Source organism: Salvelinus alpinus, chromosome 9, assembly GCF_045679555.1.
Source record: "Salvelinus alpinus chromosome 9, SLU_Salpinus.1, whole genome shotgun sequence".
Lineage (NCBI taxonomy): Eukaryota > Metazoa > Chordata > Actinopteri > Salmoniformes > Salmonidae > Salvelinus > Salvelinus alpinus.
The window spans coordinates 78,990,907-79,010,822 of record NC_092094.1 but is presented as its reverse complement, the minus strand read 5'-3'; the positions used below and the strand labels follow the sequence as shown (position 1 = coordinate 79,010,822).

At 47.8% G+C, this 19,916-nt stretch overlaps 1 protein-coding gene across 1 annotated transcript in view; it reads left to right on the top strand.

The window, feature by feature from the left end:
* LOC139530994 (rho guanine nucleotide exchange factor TIAM2-like) overlaps nt 1–19,916 on the top strand; it is a 100,440-nt gene that overhangs the window by 16,346 nt on the left and 64,178 nt on the right. The window contains exon 2 of the mRNA XM_071327783.1: nt 19,585–19,696. The gene's annotated coding sequence lies outside the window, so the exon portion shown is untranslated. The remainder of the gene's footprint in view (nt 1–19,584; nt 19,697–19,916) is intronic.

The window sequence follows — 19,916 nt, the reverse complement described above, 5'->3', positions numbered from 1 at the left end:
ATCCATGTCCATTTACTGATAATAACAGTGTAGCAAAAAGCCAGGAACTTTGGTTTCCTTAGCTGTAGCCTCGGTCCAAAGCAAACATTTATAGATTCCGGGAATGTTATTACTTTCTCTTTGGTTTGTCTGTTCTACTGCCTTCATGCTCCTGCTCTCTCCATCAGTCTATTACCTTCATCTAAGGGAGGTTTGATGTGAGAGAATGCTGTTAATGGAGAACCTCCTGGTCTAAGATAGTAGGAGAAGCCATTTTAATGCACTCAGAGTATGTAGTATACACCAGGTGGCTATTTTATAAATGTATTATTTTATTTATCCTTTATTTAACTAGACAAGTCGGTTAAGAACAAATTCTTATTTACAACGATGGCCTACCCCGGCCAAACCCGGACGACGCTGGGCCAATTGTGCGCCGCTCTATGGGACCCCCGATCACGGCCGTTTGTGATACAGCCCGGGATCGAACCAGGGTCTGTAGTGACACCTCTAGCACTGCGATGCAGTTCCTTAGACCGCTGCGCCACTTGGGAGCTATATCTGACATGGCGATGAGATGTCTCTTTCTCTCTCTCTGGTTAGTGACGGACCAGTTGCTCTCTCGATCTGCCCACCTGTGAGGAGCCAAACAGAATGTGTTCTGTATCCCCCCCCCCCCCCACGCCAGATTAAGGAATGAAGGTGCAGAATAAAGACCCCCCTTGTCCTCTTATGAAGGATCAACTTGACCCCTCTGACCTCCAGGGCTGAAGCATCTGCCTGACCATTACCAGCGTGCTCTAAAGGCCACTGACAGGCCAGACTGCCAGAGCATCTGCCTGACCATTACCAGCGTGCTCTAAAGGCCACTGACAGGCCAGACTGCCAGAGCATCTGCCTGACCATTACCAGCGTGCTCTAAAGGCCACTGACAGGCCAGACTGCCAGAGCATCTGCCTGACCATTACCAGCGTGCTCTAAAGGCCACTGACAGGCCAGACTGCCAGAGCATCTGCCTGACCATTACCAGCGTGCTCTAAAGGCCACTGACAGGCCAGACTGCCAGAGCATCTGCCTGACCATTACCAGCGTGCTCTAAAGGCCACTGACAGGCCAGACTGCCAGAGCATCTGCCTGACCATTACCAGCGTGCTCTAAAGGCCACTGACAGGCCAGACTGCCAGAGCATCTGCCTGACCATTACCAGCGTGCTCTAAAGGCCACTGACAGGCCAGACTGCCAGAGCATCTGCCTGACCATTACCAGCGTGCTCTAAAGGCCACTGACAGGCCAGACTGCCAGAGCATCTGCCTGACCATTACCAGCGTGCTCTAAAGGCCACTGACAGGCCAGACTGCCAGAGCATCTGCCTGACCATTACCAGCGTGCTCTAAAGACCACTGACAGGCCAGACTGCCAGAGCATCTGCCTGACTATTACCAGCGTGCTCTAAAGGCCACTGACAGGCCAGACTGCCAGAGCATCTGCCTGACCATTACCAGCGTGCTCTAAAGGCCACTGACAGGCCAGACTGCTAGAGCATCTGCCTGACCATTACCAGCGTGCTCTAAAGGCCACTGACAGGCCAGACTGCCAGAGCATCTGCCTGACCATTACCAGCGTGCTCTAAAGGCCACTGACAGGCCAGACTGCCAGAGCATCTGCCTGACCATTACCAGCGTGCTCTAAAGGCCACTGACAGGCCAGACTGCCAGAGCATCTGCCTGACCATTACCAGCGTGCTCTAAAGGCCACTGACAGGCCAGACTGCCAGAGCATCTGCCTGACCATTACCAGCGTGCTCTAAAGGCCACTGACAGGCCAGACTGCCAGAGCATCTGCCTGACCATTACCAGCGTGCTCTAAAGGCCACTGACAGGCCAGACTGCCAGAGCATCTGCCTGACCATTACCAGCGTGCTCTAAAGGCCACTGACAGGCCAGACTGCCAGAGCATCTGCCTGACTATTACCAGCGTGCTCTAAAGGCCACTGACAGGCCAGACTGCCAGAGCATCTGCCTGACCATTACCAGCGTGCTCTAAAGGCCACTGACAGGCCAGACTGCTAGAGCATCTGCCTGACCATTACCAGCGTGCTCTAAAGGCCACTGACAGGCCAGACTGCCAGAGCATCTGCCTGACCATTACCAGCGTGCTCTAAAGGCCACTGACAGGCCAGACTGCCAGAGCATCTGCCTGACCATTACCAGCGTGCTCTAAAGGCCACTGACAGGCCAGACTGCTAGAGCATCTGCTAGAGCATCTGCTTGACCATTACCAGCGTGCTCTAAAGGCCACAGACAGGACAGACTGCTAGAGCATCTGCCTGACCATTACCAGCGTGCTCTAAAGGCCACAGACAGGCCAGACTGCCAGAGCATCTGCCAGAGCACAGTAATACGACAATCCTATTAGTTAATTTCTATAAATTAGTATATTTGTCTTGCCTGGTGATTTTAGCTGTCCTCTAAATGTTCCCTAAGCACCGTTGTGTCATAGTATTCAACCTCCGTGGTGATATTAGCGTGTGTTTCCTCGTCAGCATCCTTGCATGACTGCCTAACGAGCGTGGGTCTCATTGACATTCTTTGGGCTCTTCATGGCTGGGTTAATAATGGGCTTGGCATCGGCTTTAATTCAATCACGTCAGTAAAAGGCTACACATGTGGCACAGCTGCTAGTGCTTACCCCCTAGCCGAAGTGCCAGTCTGGTCCTGCATCAGCTACGTCAGCTGCATTGTTGCCCTTTTTGAAGTGATAGGTTCTGTTGAGAGTATGAAAGACTTGTGTTTGACTGTGGTTTCAATCCATTCAGCCTACACTTGCCTTGTCCCAGACTCAGAGGAAACTGGTTTAAGGATTTTTTAGTGTCAGTGTTTGTTTGCCTGTGTTTTTCCTTTTCAGCCCCTAAGTCGATCCCATTGCTGGTTTGCCGTATAGCAGTTGTTTTGGGTTATAGGTTGAGGGGTCTATATATTTTAATAAATACACATAAGCTGACATTGGAAGTGATAATTCAACAGTGAATCATTTTAGCCCTGCTCTTTGGATTGGTTTTATGACATTTCTGCCAAATGAAACACCGAGGAGACAAAATGTGTTTCCAATTGAATAGAAGAGGCCTGAGGAAAACTGCACACGCGGACACACACAGCGAAAGTAAATAACATTGCATGTGTACCAGTGTGTATAGCTTGTAGGCTGGCCCTGACACAGTTCTTCTACGTAAACTGTGTTGCTGGTTGGACGTGGAGCATCTGCTGTATAGCTCTGCAGGTGGTCCAGCTGTTCTGCTCGTGGGGCTGAGCTGAGCACTCCTCTGTAGGTGGTCAAGCTGTTCTGCTCGTGGGGCTGAGCTGAGCACTCCTCTGTAGGTGGTCAAGCTGTTCTGCTCGTGGGGCTGAGCTGAGCACTCCTCTGTGGGATGGTCCAGCGTGGCCTCCTTTTCTCAGACTGTTACAAACCAGCCTACTGTATATCAATACAACCAGGGGCTCCCCAGAGCAGAGCTCCCACAACCTGGCTGGAATAGCCACTCACAGCTGTGCGTTTATGACCAGGTGGAATGAGGTAAAGTCCAATGCAACTGATTACAGATAATGAGGGAATCATAGTCGTGGTCCTCCCATCTGATATCAAAGTCATCAGCTTGTCAATGGATTGCGAAGGTGAAGGCATTCGTTGAACTCGTCTGGAAAATTCTCTATAATACAGAATTGCTGTGAGTCCGTGTCCCTCCGTTGGCGTGTGGAGAGTTTCTTTGCGGGCAGGGTAACCTCTCTTCAGAGAGACGTTCCGGTGTGGTCAGCAGAATTCCTCAGTCAGCTCAGCTCTCTGAAGCGTGTGGACAGATGGACTGAGGCTGGCTCCTGGCCAACACGCATTCCACGCCTTAAACATGATCAGGCAGGGTGGATCACATTCCTAACCTATGTCTATAGTCCAGCCTGTATCTATTCATCTACCAGGTACACTGGACGTTGAACCGCAATATAGCATACGCTTGGTATGTGGAGACACCTTTTTAATGACACAGGGCTAAATGGTTTTGGTGAACTTACAAGGCACTTTGCTTCATTGATGGTGTTTAACTGTCCTCATTTAACACGTATCTTTGTATACCTCGCTCATTCAATGGACTTGTTATTGTGGTCGGCACAGGGATAAATGAGAACTTAATTCGCACAACTCCTGAGAACAAAGGCAGGTCTTCTCCTACTGCGAACAGAACGGAAGCATACAGCAGGTTTGTCAGTTGCGCTTCTCGGAACCGAAGTCCTTATTTGTGACGTAAGCTCAGCCGCAGTGGAGATTTCCGTGACCTTTGTCTCTCTCCTGGGTGGTATAGAGTTCTGTTTACATCGTGTTACTTTAACCATGGCGTCTACTCATTTAGCGTGTGTGTGTAGGCTATTCATGTGTGTCTACTTATCAGTGTTTGTTTGTGTACTCCAGAAGTGGTGTAGACCAGGCGCAGCATGTCGTGGAATCTAAACCGCTTAAATTAGTCCTGATGGATGGTTTATGTTGTAAAGGGTTGTCTCTGGCCTTTTGTTTACACGGCTCTGATGTAGACCCTGTGCTTGACGCTGTCAGGACCCCGCTAGCCATCTAGTTACATCCCAGCCCTCTCCTCTGAGGTAACCTAAAGTGTGTTCCATTACATGCGTGTGGAACAGCCACAGCAGACCGGGCGACTCCCGGTCAGTCCACGGTCAGATCACGGTCAGGCCATGGTCAGATCACGGTCAGATCACGGTCAGGCCACGGTCAGATCACGGTCAGGCCATGGTCAGATCACAGTCAGATCACGGTCAGAGCTACACAAGTGCCATCGAGACCGCGTAGTGCAGACATGGAAGGGTCTTTGACTTTGACCCTTTCGTTACCTTTGCACTACTTTTCATTATCATTCATATATTTAATAATTCCCATTTTTATTCATTCAATTAAATTATTCACAATCTGCTCGTGTGTCCCAGTCGTATAACCTGGTGCCTCTGGGGAGCTTGTGATCTAGCCAGTGGTGCATTTAGTGATTCATTGTCTGTGTGGTTTGACTCTGGCTCTATTTAGAGCCAAAATGGTGACTCCTTTTCCTCAAAAAGGGAAAAGAAACCTCCTCCTGGAAACCTACAGGCAAAATATGGACCTACTTGGCACAGTGGAGCTGGAACAGTTTACTCATCATCATTAACGTCAACCTGTCCTTTGGGTGTCCTGTCCCAAAGCCACGTTGCCAAACCATCTCAGGGATGGTTCTAGACCCTGGTCTGAATGTGTACCGGGTGCAGGGCAACGGGTGCTGCTCTCAGCCCAGAGAGAAGCAGATACCGTGGAGAAGGCAACGAGGGCAACTCCCTGGCGTCGGATCTCCGCGAGAATGTAAAGGGGAGGGGGTAACGGATTTCTCTGGCAGTGATGGATGAGTTGGGGCCACGCACACACACACACAAGCGAGCGCACAACATCTGGATGTACAGTCTTTGGACTTCCCTGCAGCATTACCAGCCAGTGAAGCAGATGCACGTGTCTCTCTGCTGGGACAAAGGCTTGGTGGTCTGCCTTACTAGCCCAGATAAACGAGGAGGACTGCAGTTTCTTTCGGACTTACACTAGCTTAAGTCTGAGGCACTCTTAACGATTGTCTTTCAAGCCGCCAATCAATTGAATTGATCGTTTCGCATATCTTCATATCATAGGATGGTGACCACAATATTAGCGATGTATGTCTATGTACTCTGTGTGTGTGTGTGTGTGTGTGTGTGTGTGTGTGTGTGTGTGTGTGTGTGTGTGTGTGTGTGTGTGTGTGTGTGTGTGTGTGTGTGTGTGTGTTTGATAATCCTCTCTTTGAATCCAGAATCTCTCATTGTCTGTGAATCCTCCAGTGACTATATTGACCTCTCCCCCAGTGTGTCTCCCTGACCTGTTTTGTTCTCCTCTGAGCAATGTGTCTGATGGATAACCGTAGCTCTGTGGTCTCCTAGCCTGTGTACTGCAGTAGTCTTAACACCACTATGGTAGTGAGTGAGTGAGCAGAGCGCTGAATGTATTAATGGTTTCTCACACCAGACGAAGAGACGGATCACCCTGCAGCATACACAGGACACCCAGTCAACCTGATTCAATTGAAAGACCAGAGAACAGTTTCGACACCCCGCCAGCACGGCTCACGTGCCCAATGTGTTATATTGTGGGGGCGGGGAAGAGAGGGGTGGCGGTGGGGAAGAGAGGGACAGCTGTGTGGGGCTGGAGATACGGCTGTATAGGTTTGAAGAGAGGGATGGCGGTGTGGGCTGGAGATACGGCTGTATAGGTTTGAAGAGAGGGACAGCTGTGTGGGCTGGAGATACGGCTGTATAGGTTTGAAGAGAGGGATGGCGGTGTGGGCTGGAGATACGGCTGTATAGGTTTGAAGAGAGGGATGGCGGTGTGGGCTGGAGATACGGCTGTATAGGTTTGAAGAGAGGGATGGCGGTGTGGGCTGGAGATACGGCTGTATAGGTTTGAAGAGAGGGATGGCGGTGTGGGCTGGAGATACGGCTGTATAGGTTTGAAGAGAGGGATGGCGGTGTGGGCTGGAGATACGGCTGTATAGGTTTGAAGAGAGGGATGGCGGTGTGGGCTGGAGATACGGCTGTATAGGTTTGAAGAGAGGGATGGCGGTGTGGGCTGGAGATACGGCTGTATAGGTTTGAAGAGAGGGATGGCGGTGTGGGCTGGAGATACGGCTGTATAGGTTTGAAGAGAGGGATGGCGGTGTGGGCTGGAGATACGGCTGTATAGGTTTGAAGAGAGGGATGGCGGTGTGGGCTGGAGATACGGCTGTATAGGTTTGAAGAGTTGACCTTGAGGAAAAGCTGATCCCACGGATGTGAGCGTCTGCTACAGCCTCTGTAGCTCCCATCGTCCTTATAGAGGAGGAAACTGGCGTGTTTGGCAGCCGTGACGTGTCTTCCTGGGCTGGCCCCACAGTGCTGGGTGGGGAACTGTTTCCCTGGGCCCCTCTAGCCTCTTATCTGGCTCTCTGGCAATCAGAGCCCTCAGACCTAGACCATGGAGCCTGTGGCTTCACTGCTATCTCATGGGAGGGATGTCGTGCCGGCTCCCACCTCAACCTCTGCCCCCCCAATGCCAGCGGTCAGACTAATACAAGAGACCAGGAACTGTTCACTGGTTTACCAGACATTTAATACAGTTCAATACTCCTGCTGCAGACATTGAACGATTGGTACATAATAGGTTCTCCCACAGAGATACTGAGATTGAAGTGTGTCTTTTCCAGCTCGGACTACGAGTTAAACATGTCACAGCTTCTCTTCTGAGTGTGAGGGTGTCATCTTCCCCACAGCTGGAGAACGGCAGGTGCACATCAGCGTTCCATCAGCTTCAGTCCTCATTACGCTGCCTAATGGACAGAGTAAGGTTGTTTTGGGGGTTCAACTTTTCACACACACGGCACCCTAGAGTCACCCTTCGCTGATTGATTGCAACTTTGAAGGTGTGTATTTCCTATGCAAGCAGCATTCCCCCTCTCTGCTAAACACACACACACACACACACACACACACACTGCTGACAGAAGCCATGCAACATGGATAGTGACACTCCTGGGGGAGTGTCTCTCTCCACTGAACATGGCAGTAGATGTGCTGTTTACTCCCAGCTCTGACTTCGGGTCTAGTACCGTCTCTGTCAGTGGGGAGGAAAACACACAGGCTGCCTTGAAGTAGTTCTGGGGCGAGAGCATCTCTGACATGCAGCTCTTTGTAGATTCCTTCCACTGGGGCCTGATCTGACAGGGGACTTGACAAAGGTGGTTGATCAGGCTGTCGATCTGGGCTTACTGCTTCCACTTTGGTATAATTGAGGCGAGCTAACAGACAGTAGGAGAAGTCAGGGAGGCAATGGAGTTCTCACATCATGGCACCGAGAAAGGGAAATGTAATGACTCTTAGTGGTTGTGCTTTGTTCATCAGAAACAAATTCAAAGTGTAGAATTGCCTGGGGTTTAAGTTGCTTTTTCCACATTAGAGAGCTTTAATGTCAGGATGTGCTGAGATCCATCGGTCTCCACTTGTCTTCCTGGTGCTAACAGACAGACGGACTGACACTGAGCTTAGCTCACAGACGACATCCTCCTCTCAGGAGGAGAGCCAGACCAACATGGCCAGAGACAGGAGGGAAGTAGTTCAGTTTAGACAGGAACAATAGACCTGACCTCTAAACTCTGACCCTGGATCATTGACATCATGGGGTCTGAATTCCACCTTCACTTTCTCCCTCTCTTGTCCTCTCGCTCTCTCTCGTACTCTCTCTCTCCCATATCTTCCCATTCTACCTCCCTCCAAAGCTGCAATTTCCATCAACAGAGTCTTTGTTGTGAATATTTCCAATCCCGCTGGGTGTTGCTACTCAAATCCCCCCACGAGCTGTATAATCAATGGCGTCAGATTACAAATGGCTACCAGAATGCATCTGTCACAGTGTTGGGGAGAGACACTGGGTTATTAGCATGCTGAGTTAATGCCTCTCTCTTCTCTCTCTCCCATGGGGTTCAGTGTCAGCCGATAGTTTATTGTAGGGAGGTTTAGACATCATCAATGGGGCTGAGATGAGGTGTGAAATTAATTTGACGGCTTTTCCATCAACTGCCATTAAACAATCCCCTAAATGAAAATGTCTACCGTTTACTAGGTCCTGTCTCCTGGAGCACACTGACCTGGGAAGTCTGAGTTAAGATGGCAAAAGCATCACCAGAAGACACTTGCATCGGCATCCATACTGCTCTCTCTCGGTTCTTTATGACAGTTTGGATAGAGAGAAACAGTGATTCACTCCCTGATTTCCTTAACCCTCACTCACTGTCTCGCCGTGTAGGACGAGCGGGCAAGCCGGGTTGGTTCTACTATGGTGATTATACAGAGGGATGGGAGGAGAGGGGGAGGGCCATCAATGGTGTGTGTGGTAATGCTGAAGTTTGTCCCGGTAGGGTGTCTCCTCTGACTGAGCGGGGGGATTGAACGGTGGAGGCTATCACGGGTTGAGGGGTATCACTGGACACGTTATCAGGGTGGTGTGTGAAAGGACTAACCCTACAGTTCACCAAACCTCGGCCCTCACACTCTCCCGGCCCTGCACGCCCAAACCCATTGCTATGTAAAGCACTTTTAGACCTAGCTAGTGAAAAGCGCCATATAAATGCAGTCCATTACTATCATTATGTACTACAATGTGCCTCTGCGCTTTTCAAGTACTTTATCTGTCAGGGTGCTGAGTAGGAGTCAGCCCAAATGGCATGTTGATGTACGTTACATGAGGCTCCTGTCTGAGAGGAGAGGAGAGGGGAGAGAGAGATTATCCCCCGATGAGATCCTTCCCCCTCAGAGCTCATTCAGCCTGTTAATTGAGCTTAATTATGGTCAGTCCTTTCATTGAGCTCAACGGAATGAACCACACCTGCTCTGTATCATATGTATTATGCCGTTCTCGCTTCCTTCCTCACTCTCTTTTCATTATGGTTCTATGCTTCTGAATGTGTGTTTTGACTGTCACTGGTATGATCTTTCTCTCCTTTCATTCTCTCTTTCTTTCTTTCTCTCTCTTTCTTTCTGCTTCTCTGCCTCTGAAAGTGTGTTGGCTAACCCCCTCTACAAAAGCCTTTGCGATTTCCCAGACTAGTCCGCGAGGGCCATTATGCTGCTGACATTGTTTGGACCCTCTGAATGCTGCTCTTATTGTTGCCAACATTGTGAACCTGACTCCTCTTGCACATGCAGCCGGCCAAGAACAGCTTATTATTTTACAGCTATTGAAATATTAGGGTACAATGTCATTTGTAAGAGTTTCACAAATCAGCTAATTTGGATTGGTCTCAAGTACAGTAGCGGTGACGTGGGTAAAATTACCATGGAAGCCAAGAAAGGGGAAAAATAGCCATATTAGAACCTATGTCTTGTGATAATTGCGTTGTTTGCTCTAACCTGTTAGTTCACATGCCTTGCCACCGTGATATATAGGCCTGAGGCCGAGACAATAAGAAGACAGTGGCAGAATAAATTCAACCACACCTTTGTTTCATCACAAAACCGGAGAGCAACCTCTGTCTGGGGAACTCCACAAAGCATATTGCATGTAACAAACAGTTAAATGACCTACAGCATGGTCAAGCAAGGTAATGTTTCCCACATTTTTGACCTACTAAACTATTGATTTAGAACCAAGAAGAGTTGTCAGTAAGAAAACAGGCGCTTCCTCCACTATTCCAGCACCATTTCAACATCATCTAATCACCTCTGCTTAGTCTAATACCGTGACAACTAAAAAAGACCAAAAGCAATTTAGTCCAATCAATGTAAGCTAAATATGATGTGGCTGTCCATGGTACTGATTTCTAAGTGTGCGCATGCTTGCTTGCAAGTAGAAAAAACATGATGTTGACTCTCCCTACTTGTAAAACATGCCAATGCCATCCTCTTTCATGTTGCCTAAACTGTCTATGACTCTGTCATTCAGTTCACGCTTTTAGTTGTTGTCTTGCTAGCCTAACTTCATGGGCAACGATGCGCCAGGCCAGCTAGTTAGCATTAGCTACAGTACATGTTGAACTTCCATCTTCAGTACATGTTGAACTTCCATCTTCTCAGGCCAGGGGCACAATGTATGAATTTATGGTTGGATCAGAATCACAGTTATAATCATTGGCCAGTACGGAGAAATTAAGTAAAACCACAAGTCCAAATCCCTATCTCCATCCGTGGCTAATTTAGGAAAGGGACGATTTTAGCTAGCTGGCCACTGGACTACAACGACACAATGAGATGCAACGTTTGGCTTCTGATGTCATGTGATTAGTGTGAAGCCAAATCCAACCTGGCTTCCCTTTGCTCCTGGCACACCAAAAAAAGTGTATTCACAGCTGAGCTCACTCAGTTTAGCTCAACGCTGATTGGTTATTATTATTTCAAGGGAGGCCAAATGCTCGCTGGCTTCCCTTGCGTTCAATGCTACGGGCGGCAACAATGTCATACTCTTTTTGACCAGACAGCATCAGATAGATGGGCTACACATACTGAGACAGAGGGGCGCTGTTTCCTTTGCTCGGACGCTTTCTCCAGTGAGATACATTGACTGATGCGAATTGAAGGAAATTTACGGAACACAGAGAGACGAAAGATACATTATTTTGTAAAAAATAGCTTCGTAAATGTTTTGTAATACACGCCACTGCTCAAGTAATTGGTTGGATTGTGAGGAGGTTGGCTATGGTCAGAGAGTAAGGAGGATCATGAGAAGAGCACCCACTATTGGGTCTGAGTAGATCCTCCACCTTATCAAATAACCACAAGCATTCCGAATTACAGAGGCGTATACTATCTTGAAGGGAATGGTCTTTATATAGTCCCTTGTATAAGCAGCAGTATTGTTTGACATTTCTTTTGTGAGTCTACAAAATGGTGAGTCCCCTATCTTCCGCACAACGTGAAGATGTTGCAGTCTTTTAGGATGGCGTTTCGAAGCCAGGAATTGTGATAAACATTTCTAGCTTCTAATTACCTGCTGAACATCAATTTGACTGTGCGGTTTAAATCCTGTGCGGTTTAAATCTAAGCAGTGAAGTAGTTTTGAGCACCAGAGGTCACTCTATTCCTGTTGGTACTTAAAAATAAAGGAGCGGCTCACAAAACCTGGTGGGGAAAAGAAGGAACAGCCTTTGGAATTGTCTGGCATACTTCAGACCAGCAACTGGCCCTGCTGTGCTGTGGCTTTCTCAATGGGCCAGTTTCAACGACGGTTCTGTGTAGAGGAGCATGTGTGTTTTTAGAAAGGTGGTCACCATTTGGACCCGCCAGGAAAGCACACCATTTGGTCTGCGTTTCAGAGACGTTAATTCCGGGGAATGAATGTGGACTTTTGTCTCTGCCTTTTCTCATTCACTTTAATTAGCTTTTTAAAATAGATACAGATCTGGCCCTCTGGCTCTGCATACTATTCAACCCAACCCCTTCGTCTCTCTTCAATACTCCCTTCTCGTCTCCTCCTCTCGTCTCTCCTCCTTCTCGTCTCTCCTCCTCTCCTTCTCGTCTCTCCTCCTCTCCTTCTCGTCTCTCCTCCTCTCCTTCTCGTCTCTCCTCCTCTCCTTCTCGTCTCTCCTCCTCTCCTTCTCGTCTCTCCTCCTTCTCGTCTCTCCTCCTCTCCTTCTCGTCTCTCCTCCTCTCCTTCTCGTCTCTCCTCCTCTCCTTCTCGTCTCTCCTCCTCTCCTTCTCGTCTCTCCTCCTCTCCTTCTCGTCTCTCCTCCTCTCCTTCTCTTCATCCAGGCCTTAGTCTTTCTATCTGTTTTAAGGCTTCCGCATGCTTCCCATCATAAGTAGTTCGTAACAGTTCGTGCATATACACTGAGTGTAAAAAAACATTAGAAACACCTTCCTAATATTGAGTTGCACCCCCTTTTTCCCTCAGAACAGCCTCAATTTGTCGTTGGGGCATGGACTTTACAAGGTGTCAAAAACATTCCACAGGGATGCTGGCCCATGTTGACTCCAATGATTCCAACAGTTGTGTTAAGTTGGTTGGATGTCCTTTGGACGTTGGACCATTCTTGATACACACGGGAAACGTTTGGGTGTGAAAGACACAGCAGCTTTGCATTTCTTGACATACTCAAATCGGTGGCACCTGCTACCATACCACGTTCAAAGGCACATAAATCTTTTGTCTTGCCCATTCACCCTCTGAATGGCACACATACACAATGTCTTAATTGTCTCAAATCCTTCTTTAATCTTTCTCTTCCCCTTAATCTACACTGATTTAACAGCTGTCATCAATAAGGGATCATAGCTTTCACCTGGTCAGTCTGTCATGGAAAGAGGCAGGTGTTCCTACTGTTTTGTTACCTCTGTGTTTTATGACCGTTTTGTGACGTTTTTGTTATTTTTAGTCTTCAGCGAGGGTTTTTCTGGCTGTTCGTGCACATGACCTTTTTTTCTCGTGGCTAGACTAAATTTGGTAGCCGAAGTCTCCGCCCTTTCGTCGGTCATTGGTCAACAGTAGATATCCTTTAATGAAGTGTTTGTTGTCATTCAACGATAGAGGACTCGTTTTCACTCGAAATAGTGCACCAAACATCTTGGATGTAAAATTGCGGGACTAAGATCTCCTCTGCGATAATGTCAATTTATGACAGATTTCTTCAATTATCTTTAAATTAATTCTTACTATTTTGAGGCATCTTAAGATGGACAAATTGTACTATTGCTGCTTTTTTCTCTCGTTTGTCAAGCGAATATCTTTTAAGGGAGTATGCGAGCACACTCGTTCAGTTCGCCTAGCCGAGTTCTGGTAGGTGCCAACCGAACCGAAGCATGCGGAGGCCTGTATCCTCCTCCTGTTTCTGCTCTGAGGGATCTCCTCAGCCTGGATTCAGAGCGTTCTGTCACCGTGTTCTCTTGGAGTCGTTGTGGTATGTCGGGTCAGACAAGCCCCAGTCATAGCAGCGTTCCCTGGAGCCTCCCAGGCATTATACAGCTCCATACGCCAACTTGTCTCGCCCAATAATATCTAGTGCCCATGGAAAACTGCCTTGGGTTTCAAAAAAAGTTCCTGCATCCTCTACTGTGGCCAACGGAAAAGCAGGCGAAAGGAGAAACAACACGGAGGGTGTTCCTATACTAAATAAAACATATCTGGTCCTAACTTCCAACTGGAGAGAGTGAGTGAGGCTGGCTTGAGCACTTTTCCTCCTCCTCACCTCGCTCTGTTGCCCAGCGTTACCCTGGAGGATTATGATTCGCTGTGCCTAGAATCTGGGTGGAAGGAGAGGAAGTTTCCACATGTGCCTCAGCCAGTGTGCGTGTCACTTTAAGACCGGCAGGCTGACTCCACTGACTCCACTTTAAGATCAGAGAGCTCTAGATTCTCCTTGCTTTGCTCTTCAAAGAGCTTTTAGATTAAAGCTTTGGACGGAGGTAAGGGTTGTTTTTATCTCTCCATTTCACCCTTCCCTTTGTTTCCTCTATTACTAGGATTAAGATAAAACGGGGGAAAGAAACTTTTACTACGGTTTTCTTTTACCCAGGTGCACAGGTGTAGACAGGTCTGTGTGTCTGGAGCTTTGTTTGTGTACGAGCAGACTTCAACACGGCGTCTATTGTACTGTTTAGGGGTGTTGGCATGTTTCCTGCTGTAGCTCTTCTAGCTCTGTTACTGTAGACCCCAGTGGGGTTTATTATATATGGGGACCATTCTCCCCCACAGGGGACCTTGTTATCAACTCCGTACATTTCACTGTTGCCAGCATTATATTCATTCACAGCAGAGTCCGTCAGGCTCACTGATTTATTGTTGCTGTTTGCTACGATGGATTCTTTTACATTTTCTGTGGTGTTTCTGGTCTGTCGTACAGCCCATGATTTAGATCCTGTAGTGAAGTTGGCAACATTTACTTTTGGTATAATCAGTGCTCCGTTATTTAGCAATTGTTATTAAGAACTGTTTTGACTCTTGGCATTTGTCTGATTCTGAAATGACTCCCACAATGTCTCTGTAGGGCGTCATGGCATTCTTGGTTCAGAGGATCAGAGCACGTCGAAGAAGGCCTTTTTAAATGGATAATGAAAAAGTCCGAAAGACACTAACAAGCAGTTGGATTGATGCTCAGCGGCTTTGGCAATACAGTACAATCTACCACACTGTAATATATGCCTGCACTCTGTTTCACGGACTTTGTTTCCTTCTTTATAACTGAATGTCCACAGGATCCTCTGTGTTCAGCATGTATGACAGAGCTCAGGCCGAGTCAGATCTCCATCTTCCAGCAACATTCTACTGACTTTTGTTTACTTCCCGTTTTTGTCAGTCCGTGTGAATTTGTCTGGTGAAAGGTGGTCTCACTCTCAGACAGTGTTTTCCTGCTTCTAAAACAGACGTCGGATCGATTTATACTGTACTGCTCCTTTAAGAGTTAGCTAAGCATTAGGCTAGGCTCTGTGCCACAGGAAGGTGATAAGGGAGAAGTCCCCTGGGTACTAATTTGACAGAAGGGAAGGTAACATGAAGGAGCGCTGGATAGCTAGTTATAGTAATAGATGACGGTATGGGTCTGAGGGAACAATGGGGTTCACCTTTTCAATACATCCTTTGTGTCCTTCTAAATGATTAATGAGACAGTAGTTTTACCTGTGTATTTTTCTAGTGTACTTCATGTCAGATTGAAGCCAAAAACCAAGCTGTCTGTCTGCTTTGATGGATCAATAATGTCCTCTGATAGGGCTATGCAGAGGCATTCATGCTGGGATTTCATATTGTACCACACGTTTCTGTGTCCACTTGTGCCTTTTGAGAAATGCTAAGGGGGTGGATCCTAATCTCTAGGGTTCTGTAGTTTAGTGGGTTAAAAAAGTCCACTAGCATGGAATTGTAGTGCTGGGGCTGTGTCCTTCAAGGAAGGCCCAATCCAGCCCCATGCTTCACACTGCTGTGTCTAGGGTTTTCTGAGGGTTTGTTTCTCAAGTTTACCTTCAAGGACAGGAGGGGTTTTTCACAGACAGCCTCAGCCTGGCTCAATATGCAGCCCTGTGTGAAGTCTAATATAGACTTGGGCATGTTGGGTTTTGTGTGTGTGTGTGTGCGCGTGATTGCAGAGGCATGCACATGTCTGTAAGGAGTTATATGGGGTCTTTGTGGCTCCTGTCTCAAGGAAATGAAGTTTGCTCATGAAGGAAAAATGCAGTGATGACATAGACACCCCACTACTACACCCCCTCCCTCTCGTTTTTACAGCATAACTATGCAGTGTTTATACCCTGTGGAATTGTGTCCTCACTGACTTGGCCCAAGGCTCCATCCCTGAGACACGCTGTCAGACTGAACAGGGAGAGGCGTGGGAGTCTTCCTGGGCCATTAGCAGGAGAATCCCAGGTCACAGGGTGTTGGGGGAGGGAGGGCCTGAACAGATGACCTATCGGAGGGGCTGGAGCACAGAGCCTCAGGCGGGGGTTCAGTGCTGTGGCTAAGGAAAATGTGTTCCCCTCACAAAACATTGTTACAATGCTCCGGTTCAGCCCACATCAGCAGGTTGACGACTGCATGAATGTGTGTGTATTTGTGGCTTTGAGCCTTTCAAACGTTCAGCCTTCCCTTACCTGAATAAACAGTCAGACGTTAGCATTGAAAGGAACTGGAAGTAGCTATTGTGACAACCTTTCTTCTGACTCCTGCAGCACGCCAGCGGAATTTGTCTATTTGCTCCCGAAGAGCTTTGTTTAGGTGCTCCTAATTCATTTCGAGGGATTTGGAGCCATTTCCCTACTTCAAACTCAAGGGGCTAATTGTTGTCAATGCTAATCAGAGAGAAAGTCGGAGGGGGGAGATGAGACTATGGAAGGTGGATTGTAAATCCGGCCGTGATAGATGGTGCTCTGGTTTTCCCACAGATCCGTAATGCTGTGGAGGGCAGGTCAGGGACTATTAGCCTAGTGGAGTGGTCAACTGCGGCCGACCAGGCACCCGTGACCGCTGCCGGCTCTTAACCTTGGACACGTGGCCTCTGGCCTTAGACTTGGCAACCCTGAGAACACTTTCTGTCAGGAAAGCTGCTTTGCTTCTTTGAAACTGAGAACAGCCTCCTCCTGGCAGACACATTTCCATTGACCCAGTGGTGCCATCTCTGTAACAAGGGTCTCTTTATCGCTCCTATTTCTCATGAGAATAGATGCCAGAGTCTTATTTGCTCTGTTTACTCTCACTTGAAGTGTCAAGTTCAGTATCATTACCACCAGTGTGTCTGTACAAGATGTGGGAACATTTATAGCTGGTGATGGTTAGCAGCAGTTTGTAATACACTACATGACCATAAGTATGTGGACACCCGCTCGTCGAACATCTCATTCCAAAATCATGGGCATTAATATGGAGTTGTCCCCCCCTTTAACTGATATAACAGCCTTCACTCTTCTGGGAAGGCTTTCCAATAGATATTGGATCACTGCTGCGGGGACTTGCTTCCATTCAGCAACAAGAGCATTCCTGAGGTCGGGGACTGATGTTGGGCGATTTCGGCCTGGCTCGCAGTCAGCGTTCCAATTCATCCCAAAGGTGAGGTCAGGGCTCTGTGCAGGCCAGTCAAGTTCTTCGACACCGATCTCGACAAACCATTTCTATATGGACCTCGCTTTGTGCACGGGGGCATTGTCATGCTGAAACAAGAAAAGGCCTTCCCCAAACTGTTGCCACAAAGTTGGAAGCACAGAATTATCTAGAATGTCATTGTATGATGTAGCGTTAAGATTTCGCGTCAATGGATCTAAAGGGCCTAGTCTGAACCATGAAGAACAGCCCCAGACCATTATTCCTCCTCCACAAAACGTTACAGTTGGCGCTGTGTGTTCGGCAGGTAGCGTTCTCCTGGCATCCGCCAAACCTAGATTCATCCGCCAGACAGTGAAGCGTGATTCATCACTCCAGAGAACACGTTTCCACTGCTCCAGAGTCAAATGGCGGCGAGCTTTACACCACTCTAGCCGATGCTTGGCATTTCGCATGGTGATTTTAGGCTTGTGTGTGGCTACTCGGCCATGGAAACCCATTTCATGAAGCTCCCGACGAACAGTTCTTGTGCTGACGTTGCTTCCAGAGGCATTTGGAAGTCAGTAGTGAGTGTTGCAACTGGGACAGACAATTTTTGCGCTCTTCAGCACTCGGCGGTCCCGTTCTGTGAGGTTGTGTGGCCTACCACTTCGCAGCTGAGCCATTATTGCTCCTAGACGTTTCCACTTCACAATAACAGCACTTACAGTTGACTGGGGCAGCTCTAGCAGGGCAGACATTTGACAAACTGACTTGTTGGAAAGGTGACATCCTATGACGGTACCACATTGAAAGTCACTGAGCTCTTCAGTAAGGCCATTCTACTGCCAATGTTTGTCTATGAAGATTGCATGGCTGTGTGCTTGATTTTACACAGCTGTCAGCAGCAGGTGTGGCTGAAAATAGTCAAATCCACTCATTTGAAGGGTGTCCACATACTTTTTTGTATGTTTGTGTGTGTATATATATATGTGTGTGTGTGTATAGATCAGGACTAAAAACAAACATGGCTAAACTGTTAACCTTGTGCCAGACTGACCCACTTCATATAAACCTGATTATACATTATCATAACCAAGACTTCATGTCCAAGATTTAACACATTGGAAAGGTCACCGATACCCCCCCCCCCAAAAAAATGTATGACTGTGACATCAGTCTTCTGCTACAGTACCACCTTTACCCTCAAGCCGGAGCTTTTGGATTCCCATTACCCTCAGCCTATATGCTACAGTACCACCTTTACCCTCAAGCCGGAGCTTTTGGATTCCCATTACCCTCAGCCTATATGCTACAGTACCACCTTTACCCTCAAGCCGGAGCTTTTGGATTCCCATTACCCTCAGCCTATATGCTACAGTACCACCTTTACCCTCAAGCCGGAGCTTTTGGATTCCCATTACCCTCAGCCTATATGCTACAGTACCACCTTTACCCTCAAGCCGGAGCTTTTGGATTCCCATTACCCTCAGCCTATATGCTACAGTACCACCTTTACCCTCAAGCCGGAGCTTTTGGATTCCCATTACCCTCAGCCTATATGCTACAGTACCACCTTTACCCTCAAGCCGGAGCTTTTGGATTCCCATTACCCTCAGCCTATATGCTACAGTACATTACATCGTAATGCCACAGATCAGTTCATCCCCGGGGTTAGGCTGTTGGCGGCAGGGTATTTACACTATGTCCTCTCACACAGGCTGTACGTGTGCTGCTACACCAGTGGAGGATGGTAATCATGTGAGTTGATTCCTGGACTGTGAGCTACATGCATGTAGATGTGTAATAGTATACTGGAAGGGTTGTGCTCTTTCATCAGCTGTGCCCATAACTACAGTAAGAAAGCTCTGCAGCGGGTTATGTTTTTCTGAATCCGCCCCTGGACAGATTTGGCTGTTGGGGCGCAAAAGACATGGCTGGATTTCCAGTGTTAAAAATAAACAGTGGAGCTTTCAAAAACGTTCCCAACTGATCAAAGAAAACGTCATTGAGTTCTGCAGAGTTGGGGAAAAAATGTAGGTTGGAGAGGGAAATAAGGAGGTATTGAGTCAGAGGGGAGGAGTGAGTTTCTACAGTAGTCATAGACCCAGAATGGCACAGCAGCAGGAAACCTGGTGCAGGTTTGAGCCTAACACATGTTGAAGTTTTGTACTGTCTTTGACAGCAAAAGTTTGTAGATACTAATTTTAGTGTGTTGTATGCCATGCATGCCCTCTCTTCGGGTGAGGTACAGTGGCCTTGTAGTGTTATTCCTCTTGTCAACAGACATTGAGGATTTTGTCAAGTGAATCTGCTCCTCGGTACCCTAATGGAGAGTAGTCCTCTGATCAAAGCTGGGTGTCCTCTTCTTAACCACTAAAAGACCAAAGTCCTCTACCGACTGCTGGATTAGGACTCAGCCCTAATTGCAACACCTGTCATCAAACATGGGGGGTTTGTCACAGGCAGTTAACAAATCTGTGTTGGCATAGCGATAACCCAGTCACTAATCCCAACCGCTCTCCTTTGTGTGTCCCTCAGATGATCCTGGCTGTGCAGCAGGAGGAGATAGTGTTGTCTGAGAGCAGAGGAGTCCAGGACCACCATGCCCACTGGAAGTCCACACTCTGACAAGACACTGTAGGACACACAGGTGAGTCTATAGTTCTGTCTCCTATCAGAGATATTAACAGTGCTTCTATAAGTGGTAGCGATTATTGGTAAGTCACTTAGTACATTTTAAGCAGTGCAGGGAGTGGAAGATTATAGCTATTGTAGTGTTGCCAACTAGACTGATAATGCAGTGACTTTACAGTGAGCCGTAGCTATCTTCAGTAACACATTACAGTTGACAAACAGTTGTCAAATCAAGC